General features: G+C 33.5%; 1 protein-coding gene across 10 annotated transcripts in view; it reads right to left on the bottom strand.

Moving 5' to 3' along the window:
• Positions 1–3,754, bottom strand: part of ALDH1A1 (aldehyde dehydrogenase 1 family member A1) — a 179,371-nt gene extending 175,617 nt beyond the window's left edge. For 7 of the 10 annotated variants that reach the window (XM_078366491.1, XM_078366494.1, XM_035302420.3 and 4 more), the window contains exon 1: positions 3,682–3,754. The gene's annotated coding sequence lies outside the window, so the exon portion shown is untranslated. Of the gene's footprint in view, positions 1–2,821; positions 2,925–3,681 lie in introns of all 10 variants that reach the window. The other 3 variants (XM_078366499.1, XM_078366526.1, XM_078366535.1) reach the window with 1 other exon arrangement.
• Between the last annotated feature and the right edge of the window lie 9,873 nt (positions 3,755–13,627).

Here is a 13,627-nt window from a genome sequence, read left to right as displayed (position 1 = left end):
GCTTGCACAATATAAATTTGATATATTTGTATTTCTCTTCCAAGGGAGAATTAAGAAATTCACTAGGCAATCATTTCTCTATTCAAGGCAATTTTATGAATTAAGCGAGACACTAATTATACCATCAATAGCATAACTGTGCTCTTTTACTCAGAGAAAATATAACTTGAACCCACAGTGAGGTAAACTTGTTTCTATATACATCTTTGTTTATCCTGCAGACTTGTTTCCTCATTATTGACTTCTTAAGAAATCATTGCTCAACTCTGATTTTGTTTGTGTTTCAGCTTTAAAGTCACATTGAGACCAATGAACATCTTTCAAACATGTAATTGTATTTGTGATAATACATAGGGAATTTATTTTCTTCCTGTTGAAAAATGGTTGGGACTCAAATTAAAGTAGGACTGACCATGTATCACTCAGGGTGCCAAAACATAATTTCTGTATCATTGGTCAATTCATTTACTCATCATTTCACTCCACACACGTATGGAGTGAATATAATGCAGACATGTTTATATACACAGCAGAAACATCACTGGAAAAAAACAGACAAAAGTTCTTATTCTCATGTAAATTAGATTCTGAGAAGAAAAGATATCAAATAAATCTTAAATATAAATACACTACAGATATATAAATTATGTAAAGTGGCGGTACGTGCTATGACATAATATGAAGTAGAGTAGGGGTGATAGAGAATAATAGTGGAGGGAGGGAAGGATGCCCTTTCAGATGAGAGTCAGGAAAATCTCCTCTGATAAGGTGACATTTATTCATGGAGTTGTAGTGAAGGAGAAATCAAAATGGATTATCTAAGGGAAACACCTTCCAGGCAAGTAAAGACCCTGAGACAAGAATATTCGAAGTATATTTAAGGAATAGTATAAGGTCTGAAGGGTGGGATATGATATTTGTTTTAAAAGATTGCTCTGTTTGCATATGAGAATAGGCTGTAGAAAGGCAAGTATGAAAGGATACTACACACTTGCAAGATGTTTACTGAGAAATGACATTCAGTTTAGTTTGGTGTCATGGATCAGGGTTTAGAAAAGAGAATGAGCCTGGAGGGACAAACTAGAGATATTTAAAATGACTCTGCAGACCTGGCTTGAGTAACTAGAACTGCATGAAGATTAGGGGTGTGTGTGTGGGTATGGGTGTTTGCGTGTATGTGAGTGTGTGCTGAAAAGGGGTAGATTGAAATAAATCAAAGTCCAGTTTCAGATAACAGAAATTTAAGATGGCAACTCAATAGTAGATGTTAGCAAAAAAGTGTATAAGTCAGGAGTATCCAGGAGATGTTGGGACTAAAGATAAAATCTGAGGAATTTTAAGCTTATAGTTGGTATTTAAATATGTGAAATTGGATGAAGTCACCTACAGAATGAGTATAGATAGAGAAGAATTTATGAAACTAAAGAGAAATCAACAAAGGGGACAGCAAATAATTTTTTTATTTTATTTTTTTCAGAAAGAAAGGGAGTCATTAGTTATGTCAAAAGCTGTTAATAGCTGGGGCAAGATGATTATGGAGAAATGACATTGAATTTTTCAGTGTAGAGGTCATTAATGACCTTGACAAGATTCATGAATGAAAGAAATTTTGTGTTTCAGTGGACAACTATACATGGTCTGACAACTCTTTGAGGGTATCAGATTCTACCCCGGCTCATTGTCTTTGAGCTGTTTTGCAAATCGTTATAAGTGGTAGATAACTGATAAATTCTGACGTTGACTTCCTGTGATGTTAATTGACTTCCTGTGTCCAGTTTGGTAATGATGTAAATGAATGTGGAAAAATCAGTTTTTTCTGCATTTGCAATTGATTTTAACATTCTTGTGCTCCAGATAAGTTAGTGCTGTTTAACTTTTGCTTTGAATCAGTTATAACATCTCCCTGGTTCCCTCATATTATGTAAGATTATTTAACAAATGTTTGTTTTCATATCTGCATGAGGGTCATGATTTCACCTTTTTCTGAAACTTGCCTTTTAACATTAGCATTGGTCTAGTGATGTGGGCAAAAGCCTGACTCAGATGTATTTGACAGAAAATGGAAAATAGAGTCAAGAGGGTTGATTTGATATTCAGGAAAACCTTTTTTGGTAAAGCACATTGAAAAATCTCAACACTATTTAACAATTATTGTTTTTGAATCATTGTAGGAAAGTAAAAGTAAGGGAATCTAGAGGCTTGAATTAGAAACCAAACTTGACATAGGAAGGCAATCTAGGCCTGGAGTGGTGGCTCATGCCTATAATCCCAGCATTTTGGGAAGCCAAGGTGGAGGGATCACTTGAGGCTAGAAGTTTGGGACCAGCCTGGCCAACATGGCAAAATTCTGTCTCTACTGAAAATACAACAATTAGCCAGGTGTAGTGGTGCACGCCTGTAATCTCAGCTACTTAGGAGGCTGAGGCATGAGAATCGATTGAACTCAGAGGTGAAGTTTGCAGTGAGCCAAGACTGAGCCACTGCACTCCAGCCTGGGAGGCAGAATGAGACTCTTTCACAAAAAAATAAAATAAAATAAAATAAAAATAAGAAGGCAATCCAGAGGGGTGAGTGAGTACCACATCTGCTGATGTGGAGGTTCATGAGCCCTTGAGACAGGAAACAAAGCCTGAAACTACAGCTGCAGTAGGATCCCCAGCATAATGCTGGGAGTGGCAAAATCTCAAGAAAAAAAACCTCGCTTTGCTTTAAAATGGAGTTGTCTGAAACACTTGTCTATCCTGAACTTAGCTCTAGATAAGCCAGAATAAAAGATGAATAATTATCTGCTGAGAATTTCTAATCACAAGCTGGCACACACCTTGTTTGTTGAAGGCCTGAGGTACAGCAGGTATGGCTAGAACAATGAACAAGAGGAACTGTGGTATGATCTATGTTAGGTCTTGGATGTCATCTCCTTGTTACTGTAACATAAAAGGTTGTGAACAATAACTTCTCTATTTCACTGGATAATTCAGCCATAAGGCCATATCTTGATTCACATCATAAAAGCCCAAACATTATTCTTTTTTTGCCATGCACACTTGGAGGTACAAGGATGTTAAAGTCTACTCATCGCACCCCTCCCTAACTCTTACCTTGCAAAAATTGGCCTGTTACATAATAATGCTATTTCCTTGAGTTTTTATCAAATAGTATGTTCACCCAGAAAAGATTATTTTTAAAAGGTGTTCTTATACATTTCTCCCCACTTCTTGCATTTTGTATTTTCTTTGGAACAAAAACGTTATTTGCCTTTGTTGGCATGAACAGTTATATTTTCAGGGAAACATCTCAGAATTAGAAACCAAATTTGAACTAAAGTAAATATAATTCTTAGTAAAAAATCTGAGAAATCAAATGTATTTATTTAAAATAAGCTTAGATCCTTTTTTTTTTGAGCTAAAATCCTGTGATAATTCAATCTGAATTTATTTTGGTGCTCTCTCACTCACACCCATCTTATGAAAACAAAAGCATTTGGGGGTCTTTTACTCATCCCAGTTACCATTGAGATGCCTTGTCTAAACTTACATGGGCTACTGAAATCTGAGAGCCTTGAGTTTTAGTGCCATCTGGAAGCCCCGTAAACTTTGCAAAGGCTGTGAAATCAGCCTAGACTTCAGCTCCTTGGGCATACTATGCAGCCACACCCCTCCCACCTAACCCAAAACTGCTCACCTCCAGCAGTGCTGTGGAGAAAGCTGTAGGTTCCCTGGGAGTCTGCAGATCTCTCTTTCCATCCTGGACTTCTGGGCCTTGCCACCCCTCTCACTTTCACTTTTCCACAAGGCACATGTCTCTCTTTCTTCTATCTGGCATAATTCCCTCAAGGAGTGCCAGGGAGGCAGATTATCTGCTGGATAATTAGCCTTTCTGTCCTACAGCACAAACCTCTTGCGAGGTTAAAAGCATGAAGGAGCTGGCTGCCTTCTTGAAGTGGACATGAATGGAAAAAAGGTCCATGAAACACAAAGCACAAATTCTGTCTCAATTAGTTATGCTGATTCACAGCTTGCATCCTCCCCTCATAACCTGAAATACCTGGTGAAGGAGGGCACACTCCATCAAAACATACCATCCAATTTATGAGTGGTCGAAGGAGTGTCCTAAACCTCCGTTGGTGGTCTAGCCTTTACAGTCTTACACTCACAGCGTTTTATTCCTGAACTCTAAACCTGACAGAGAAAACTTAAACTGCAAATGTCATCACTCATTTACTTAAAAATTATCTCCTGTATATGCAGATGCTTCATATTCTCTTGCAATCTTTCCAAACCCTTTACACTAGCTGTATTCTTTAGCACATAAAGAAACAAAATCATTTCTTGACTCCCATAGGCGGACAAAATGGAAATGGCAAGATACTGCTGGGAATAATAGGCAGAAGAATGCCACTTTTGATAAGAAACCGATAGAACTATATCTATTTTTCATACATATCTTCAATAATTCATTTATAATCAAACTAAAAATGTTGGGATGAAAATGACAAGTGATTATTTTTCAACATACAAGAAAGTCTATCTCAGTGTATCCATGGGCCAGGAAGAGACTACATTTTAATAAACACAGGTTTTGGGGCACTAGCCTGGGCTGAGAATGGAAAGGGCTCTGCTAGGTCCATCTAGTCTTTAGTTTCCTGGGTATGTATAACTCTGTATTATTTAGTTGAGAAATTAAAGGATTTTTCCCCTTCAATGTATTCTTAACTAAAATCATATTATATTGACATTTTATTATTCTCATGTTTTCTTTCATTATAAGAAAATTGTGGGAGAAGATTTGCAAATCTCTTTTTATATGGCATTTATTATGTGGAACTGGGAATCTCTAAAACTCCTTTTACTTTGTGCTTACTAAGTGGCGAAGGAAAACATCTTTTGTGAATATAGGACAAAATCTCAGAGGAAAAGTACTGAATAAAATATTTCAACTCTAGCTGGCATTACAGTATTTCCTCACAAAGGCACTGCATTTCAAGTAGTCTCTCTCTTTTTTTTTTTTTTTGGTAATACAGAGGAAAATATAATTTATTTTAAAGTTGGCATCACTACAAAAAAGTCAGTCAATTCTAAACTTCCGGTATTTGATTGGTTGTGAGGGGTTTTCTTTGTTTTATTTCTGAATGTGGAGAGGAAAAATCCAAAAAGGAAAGCCAGCGTTTTGTGGATTTTGAAACTGATATACTCTAGCACCACCTACTGGGAAATGGTTTATTCTGCCCCCAAATTACAAGAAACCCAAACTCACCGTCTTCTGATTCTTTCTCTCAAAACTTTCATCTGTTTTCCTGCTTTTTCTTCTTTTCCTATTCTTTTATTTCCTGTTGACTTTCTATTCATTTTTGTTTCCCTTTCTTTAGTATAAATACTCTAGATTTCTCAAAGTAAGTCTGATACACAACTATCTAAAACAACTGCTTTTATGGCACATGGAAAAGTTGGAGATAAGAAAATAACAAGTCTATTTTAGGTCATATGTCTTCACTGTAAATGATGATTCATGGATATTGAATTAATAATGCATTATCTTAGATGTTAAACATTAATATTTAATATTCTCAAGACCAGAGTCCACTGAATTGTAACTTTTCCACTAACTAGCTATGAAGCTATATAACCTCCCTAAGTCTTTATTTGCTCACTTTGATAAAAAAGCAATACTAATAATACATGTTGCATAGAAACGCTTTTAGAATTAAATGATGTGTGATGTATGCACACTTTGTCAGAGCACCTTTCAGGCAGTAAATGTGCAATAAATGTTTTCCATTATAATTACTCTTCTGAGGAAAAAGACCATGTTTTCATTCATCTCTGTAGCTTTAGAGTGCATAATAGAGGGTTTGTATATTTCCTTCTATGTCTTTCTTAATATATGCTAGAAAATGAATTGTGTAGAATACAGTAGAAAGAAAACCATTATTACCATGACTATGAGCTAGCTCCTCTGCTAAGTACTTTGTAGCTGTCATTTCATTCACTGGAGAGAAGATACAGAATCTTGATTTTTTTTTTCATATCCTCAGTGTATTAGTTGTTTTCACACTACTTTAAAGATACTACCTGAGACTGAGCAATTTTTAAAGAAAAGAGGTTTAACTGACCCACAGTTCTACATAGTTGGGGAGATCTCAGAAAACTTACACTCATGGCAGAAGGCAAAGGCGAAGCAAGTACCTTCTTCACAAGGCGGTAGGAGAGAGAGAGAGCTCGGGGAAAGTGTCACTTTTAAACCATTAGGTCTTGTGAACTCCCTCACTATCACAAGAGTAGCTTGGGGAAACTGCCCCCATGATATAAGCACCTCCAGCCAGGCTCCTCCCTCAACACGTGGGGATTGTAATTCAAAATGAGATTTGAGTGAAGACACAAAGCAAAACCATATAACTCCGTTTCATAACTAACTTGCTAGGTAAAATTTGAGTGCTCCTCCCAAGGGCTTAGTTTTCTTCAAAAAGGAATGGGTTATACCATCTCTAAAATTTCTGTTAGCTCTATCATCTTTACTGTAATTCTGCCTCCCTCCCTCCCTCCCTCCCTCCCTCCCTCCCTTCCTTCCTTCCTTCCTTCCTTCCTTCCTTCCTTCCTCTCTCTTTCAGAATTTAAGTAATGCATTGTATTTATGGTTTTCTCTGTGTTTTAGGGTCTTTCTATCAAATAAACTATCTTAATCGTTGTCAAATTGTTTTGTCAAATTACTAACTACCTTCTTCCAAAGTGCATAGCATTTAAAAATACCATCAGTAATATAAACTTTTACATGTTTTTCTCTACTCTCAAATGCAAGAGGAATGAACATGTCTATTTAATTTCTTTTCATTACTGATGTATTTATACTTATTTAAATCATTTTATTTTCTATTTGTCCTGCTTTGTTGATGTTTGTTCATTCTTCTCCGTTCCCTTTCTTTTAAATTAATGACTATTGTAATACTATATATTTTCTCTATTGGTTTGGAAATAATATATTGGATTTTTTGTTCCCTGAACTTAAAATTAAATGAACATATGTAACTTAAAATGTATAAATGAATTAATACCTCTACTATCCTACAAAACAATACAAAAACCTCAAGCATGTTAACTCCAAACAGATATGTCTTATGTCAATATTATCCATATTTTATTTCTGTTATGATTCCTCAACTTTATTTATTATTATAATATATTCAATGTTTGAGGAAATTTATCCATAGATTTACTAATTACTTTGACTGACTGACATTACCTCTTGAATCTCAGTGTCTCCTTTGGGTTCAGATTTCTTTTTCTCGTGGTTTATCCTTGAAAGGGATGTTAGTGAGATTTTTCTGAATACTTATTCAGTTTTCATTTTCCTGAGGTAACTTTAGCATGTCTTTGTTCATGATAATTGTTTCATGTTCTTTTGGGTAATCTTCTTTTCTTTCTGAGAGATATTATCTTTGAAATTCTGATCTCTTTTTTATATAAGATACAATCTGCGAAATGCAATATATCATATGTAATATAGTTGTATACACAGATGAGTTTATATATTTATAATGTATATGGAGCTATATAATTTATCTTTCAACACATGTATTTTAATATTGTTTGGGATTTGACTGATGCTTGGATCTAAAGATTTATATTTTTCATAAATTCTGGCAAGTTTTGAGCCATTATATCTTCGAATAATGTCCTTCATCTATTCTTTTTTCTTAGACATTTCTTGGACAGTCCAATTTTATCCTACTATTCTATTCTATTCTATTCTCCATTTTTATTAACTTCACTTTTATAAATTGTATTCCTCTATCTCTCAGCTTCTTCAGCTCTACCTCCAAGTACTCTCACTCTACTTAGTGCTGTCTAACCTGCTGTTTAATCCATTTAATTAATTTTTACTGTTAGAGACAGTGTTCTTCTATTTCTAGAAGTTCTATTTGGTTTTTCTTTACATCTTCCTTCACTAAAGAGATGGGCAGCACTCTTGTTAGCTAGTGACACCCCTTAAGAAGCGGGAATACTGTGCCAGGAAAATTAGCTCCTGTCATACTCAGCAAGAGAACATGGCCTTTCTCTCTCCCACTATCTTCATTAGAATATAAGATGATCATATTTTTCTCCATTTTCCAAATTTTATGAAATGTATTTATTTTTTAAAAAATACAAATTTAAAGTAATGTATGTGTTTTTAATAAAATGACAATTTAGAGATGTCAGAAATATGTTTACTCATTAAGAAAGAAATTAAAAGAGATGAATACATTTATTTCCAAACTCAGAAAACACATTAAAAGTCAACATTTGACAATTTTTAGAATGTTATTAATAGAGTTCTAAGTTTATGTTTTAAAAATAATATAGCTAAACTGTATGCACTGGTATGCAGTCTCAATCAGGTACCTTCTTAATATCTTTTCATATATTATTCTAAAACAACCCTGTAATGTAGTTTTCTTTTACCCTCATGTTAGAATGAAAATACTGTGTCACAAAAGGATCAAACTCATTTGAAGTTACATAATTAGGAAGTGATAGAACTGGTTTTCAGAAGCATACTTTAGATTCAGTTTACATGCATTTTAATTCCTGTGGCATTATAATTTTTAGGTATTTGACAATTAGGAAAATTAAAATCAAATTTCAATCAACCATAGACATTCCTTTAACAAGTCCTTTAAGATTATGTCCATTAGGTTTGGATAATTCTGCTTTGTTTTGGGTGATTTATTGTTTCTGTTTCTTTTTTTTTTTTTTTGGTTTGTTATTGATAGTCTCTGCTTACCCATTGACTATTTTTCATGTAATAGGCAAAAGAAATATGTAAAAAATTTTACTTTCTTTTTTTTCCCTCAACTTGTGCCAAATTTACAAGGGGCAGAAAGAGTCTTTGTAATGATGTTTTGGAGCATAGGAGGGATGAGATGTGCATGGGGTCATAAGGGGCAGATCTGCGAGACTGGGAAGCCAACATTCTTATTAGTCTGCCATAGTGGAATCTTTTGTCTTAGTTAAATAATTTTGCTTACATTTTCAAAAGGTCAGACATATCGATGGGCCTCCATTGTTGATTTAATTTCTTTTTAAACTACAGAGATTGGATCTGGGTAATGTAATTTTAAAACATTTATATTTTATTTTTTAGTCAATATTATACTCTAAGTATGAAACAGAGGCTAAAATAAACACAAATGCTTTCTTTGTGAATTCTTCTGTTGAATAATTTATACAATTCTTAAAGTTAATGTAGATAATACAGAATTTTTAAGAAATGCAATAATTTGGATTTCTTACTTTATATTTTCTCTGTGAGATACAACTTTCTTTGATGGGATATTTTCCAATAGAAAATAAAAAGAAATAGGCATCTTTACCCTTTTGCGTATTTAGCACAGAAGATTTAAAAATAGCATTTATTTCAACTTTGAAGAGTATAGAACACTTAAGTGAAAAAGAAAGAGTCTCTAAAACAATTCCTGGGCATTTGTTATGAAGTTGGGTCTTTCTATTAAAAATTGTTTTCAATTTCTAACATTTTGTAGTAAAATAATTAGATCCTCTTTTCTAATTCCTCATCTACCCATCATTTCCCAATAGAGGTCAGGTTTAATTTTTAACATCAGGTTGTTTTTAACGATATAATATGTTACAAGAGTTATGTCATGAAGAGGTTATTAATTGGATTGAAAAGGCTTGACTATTTTTTTTTTGAACTTATACCTTGGTGCCAGATAATTTTGGAGGTTCTTTTTTCTTTTTCTTTTTCATACATAACATCTGAAGCTTATTTCCAGACTAGGAGCAGAATCGGATATGGAGAGACCAAACAGAGTGCTTGGTATGATCCAAAAACCTAACATTGAGGTTTACCACGGCATTTATGATGTGCTGGATAGATTAGAGAAGCCATAGGATAAGAAATGAGCTTCTGAAATGCAAAACTGTGGTTTAATCTAAAAAATACTGTGCTCGGCTAGAGAAAAAGTTTAAAAGGCCATATATAAAATAACAGCAATTGAATAATTTTGTATAAAATTCTAGAATAGACTAGACTAACATACAACAGAATGTAAATCAATGACTGCCTGGAGCAGAGGGTGCAGGTAAAATGTATTTTGTAGTGATGAAATGTGTTGTATCTTGACTGTAGTAGTAGTTATGCAAGTGTATACATCTATCAAAATTCATTGAACTACACACTAAAAATGAGCTTATTTTAGTGAATAAAACATATACCTCAAAAAAGCTGATTAACAAAAACAGTAGCTGGTTACACAGTGAAACATACAATAAATACTTGTGAATGAGCAAAACTTGACTTAAAGTCAATTTTATGTAAATAATTTGATAATGTATTTTAACAAAGGTTTTTTTTATAGTACCCCATATGGATCCATATATAAATAGAAGTATAGAATATACATTACTAATTTGAAAATGTGAAATGAATGTCCTAAATTATTTATCTTACCCATCTTTGATAGTGGACTATCTGCAAGAGTTAATTTGGGGTGTTTTCCATTTTTAATGCAACGCAGTGTTATTTTTTTTTCTATGTCTTGATGATTCTAATAAACTTTGATCATCATAGGCTTTCTGAAAGATTTATCACAAAATGATTCACAACACAGTTTAGAGTCATGAAGACATGAAGAATCATAGTAGTTACATTTTGGTACTGGAGTTAATGCATTCTGAGTAACAAGGAAAATAATGACTTCAGTAGAGTGGCTTGAAGAATTGTTGATCCCATTATTCCTTAGGAAATAAGACTTTCATGTCTTCAGATATATAAAGATAAAGTGATTCTTTAAGTAGTCATGAATTTAAGTTGACAGATTCTTAAAAGGAAAATCACAACATTAAGAAAGTTAATATTTATGTAGCATTGCAAATTCTAAATAAATATATTAGGAGATCTTATAGGAAATTTGACAATGCATAGGAATATAATTCAGACCTCAAACTATTATTATCCTTTGTTTTGCTTTCAGATATTGCATTAGATTGTCTTCTTTTTATGCAAGTCTACAACAAAGTAGGATCAGTTAAAAGTTGTAGTTCTACATTAAAAGCAGTAATTGTATTAACTAGTAAATGATTAAAAAATAAAGCCTAGATTGTATTTTTATTATTCATCGCTCTTCAAAGATCTTCCAAGATCCTTTGGCACATCCTTAAAGAATGCTTCATGGAAAAATGTGTTTGCCTGTGTATAATTATCTACTTTATTGTGCTCAGACCTCTCCACATCATATTTTTTTGTGAGTAGTGGTGTATTCTTTGCTGTGCAGGTGGAATATCACAGTACATAATATGAACCTGATAAAAAATTAAGACTAGATCATTTTATTGACAGAAACATTAAACTCTACACTTGCCATGATTTAACTGTTCTATTCCACCATTAGATGTTTTTGGACAAAGGTTAAATATTCTATAGGCTGGGAAGTAATCAGAAGGATTTGAGAATCGGGGGCCATTGGATTAGATGCCATTTGAAGTTCATTATGGCTGGAGATTCTGTGATTCTAGAGATTCTGATTTCAGAATGCATTTTTATTCTTTTCCAACCCTATGTAAATGTAATCTGACTAATTATACTTTATATTTGCATAGCCCTTAAACACTGTCTTATAAATTTTTAAATAAATCCAAACAGGTGAGCTGTTTGTTTCATGCTCCACCCTGGTTTACGCACCTCTTGGTGTTATAGGGACACAAAGCTTTGTGTACTCACCCCATGTAGCTTCAGGGAACTGCTGTGTTTTTCTAATTCAATTATGCATTATTATAATATAATTTTCATTTCCACAACTTTTTTTGTTGCAAAATATTTACATTTTGTAAATAGTGGAAGTCTTTTCTAAAATTTTATTTTTCTTTCTTGTAAGCTGTAAAAAATTTGTATTGTGTGCTTTAACTTATTGCATTTTCTTTTATTGCAGTGGATAATTTTTGCAAATGCATAAAGGCATATTGTTTTAATAAATAATTCAATAACTTTATTTTAAGATATGCCTATTATTGACATTTTCTAAATTAGTGCCATTTTGTCTATGGCTGTCCTCTAGACTCCAATCATTTAAATTATTCAGGCTCCAGAACTCACCACTCCTCTACTTAGGTAATTAGAGTTATAAATACTAACTCTGAGCATAAACTTGACCATTAGCTTGGCATTAACATGACCAACTTTAAAAGTACTGACAGAAAAATAGACAAGAGAAAATAGAGGGCTTAAATGCATAAAAATTAAAATAGAATCATGACATTTAACTGTTTATTAAGTATTTATTGTTCATGGTAACAACAGGATACTCTATAAATACTTTATATGTAAAGTTGAAAATAGCCATCATAATCACAGCATCTGGTTTCAACAGGCTTTCAATATCTAAGATAACAATCCAACAACTCTCTCTTGCCTTTAGTATCTGAAAGATAATAGCTCATTTAATTAAAGGCAAACGAGGAACATGCAATGCAACCCAAACAAACATCAAACCTATGAGTATCTCAATATTTTAATCAACTGCACTATTAGCATAAACTAGTCCTGATGATGGTGAACAACCCAGAAAAAAGTCTGTATTACAATTATTTTGCTCTGACCTTGCTATGGCTCGTTCCTTCCAATAAATACATTATTGTATTAACAATGCTTTCCTACTATAAAAGATAAGAAAAACATTTATTCTTGATTATTTTTCTTGCTATAAATGAAATTTAAATTTGTGAAGGTAAATGTGGGTATATCCGTTGAATGTTTTCTTACAATACCTGTCTATTCTGGAGAGACAGGATAAAATAAGAGGTAGTGGAAATACATAAGATGGAAAGTTCAGGAAACCTAGTTCACAGATGAGAAACCCTAGTTCACCACTCACTGGCTGCATGACTGTGGGTGGTGTCATGTAAGCTCATTGCTTCTCCCTGAACAGAGTAAGAGGATTGAACCACATGAGCATCTTGCAACCTGAGCCCCAAAGGGCTTGGTTTTCTAATGAATTTTCAAGCATTTGACCCCTTGAGACCTCCAATTACTCTATCTAGGCACCAATAAAGACTCTCTGTTTTTTATTATTATTTTTGTTTCAATATTTTTATATTTTGGGTTTTAGGGATAAGGTTTTCTTAGAAGAAAGAAGCCTCTAATTTATAAAAAGGTTTGAAAACCACTGGTCTGAGTTAGCAGCAGCACTCTTTCTAGTTCACGTGTTCTCTGTTCTAGTTTATTCTGATTTGGTGAGCCATTTGCCCTAGCACACTGGACCAGGACATTTTTTAAAAATGGATAAAACACCTTCCCTCTCATGTACTTAATCAGCAAGGTTTCATTTGGAAAAATGTCACCCATATTCACTGTACTAACTTTGCAGCAGTGGATTGTTTCCTGAGGACCATTCAATCTCCTAGGTTTACTTTCGCTTTGTAAGATCTCTTTCTTAGCTCTTTCTTATTTGGATAAGTCCTATTTCATTTCTTCCAGTGTGACAAAGGACCCTGCTATGTGTTGTTCTAACAGGATATTCTTCCTTTCCTCCGCTGGGCTGATAGCCTGGAGAAAAATAATACTAGTGTATTTTTAATTTCTAGATAATAATGTTTTTATCTTTTAATCTATGAAGTAGAGCAAAGAGTATTATCCTATC

This window comes from Callithrix jacchus, chromosome 1 (assembly GCF_049354715.1).
Source record: "Callithrix jacchus isolate 240 chromosome 1, calJac240_pri, whole genome shotgun sequence".
In the NCBI taxonomy this organism is placed as follows: domain Eukaryota; kingdom Metazoa; phylum Chordata; class Mammalia; order Primates; family Cebidae; genus Callithrix; species Callithrix jacchus.
This window is presented reverse-complemented; position numbering and strand designations above follow the sequence as displayed.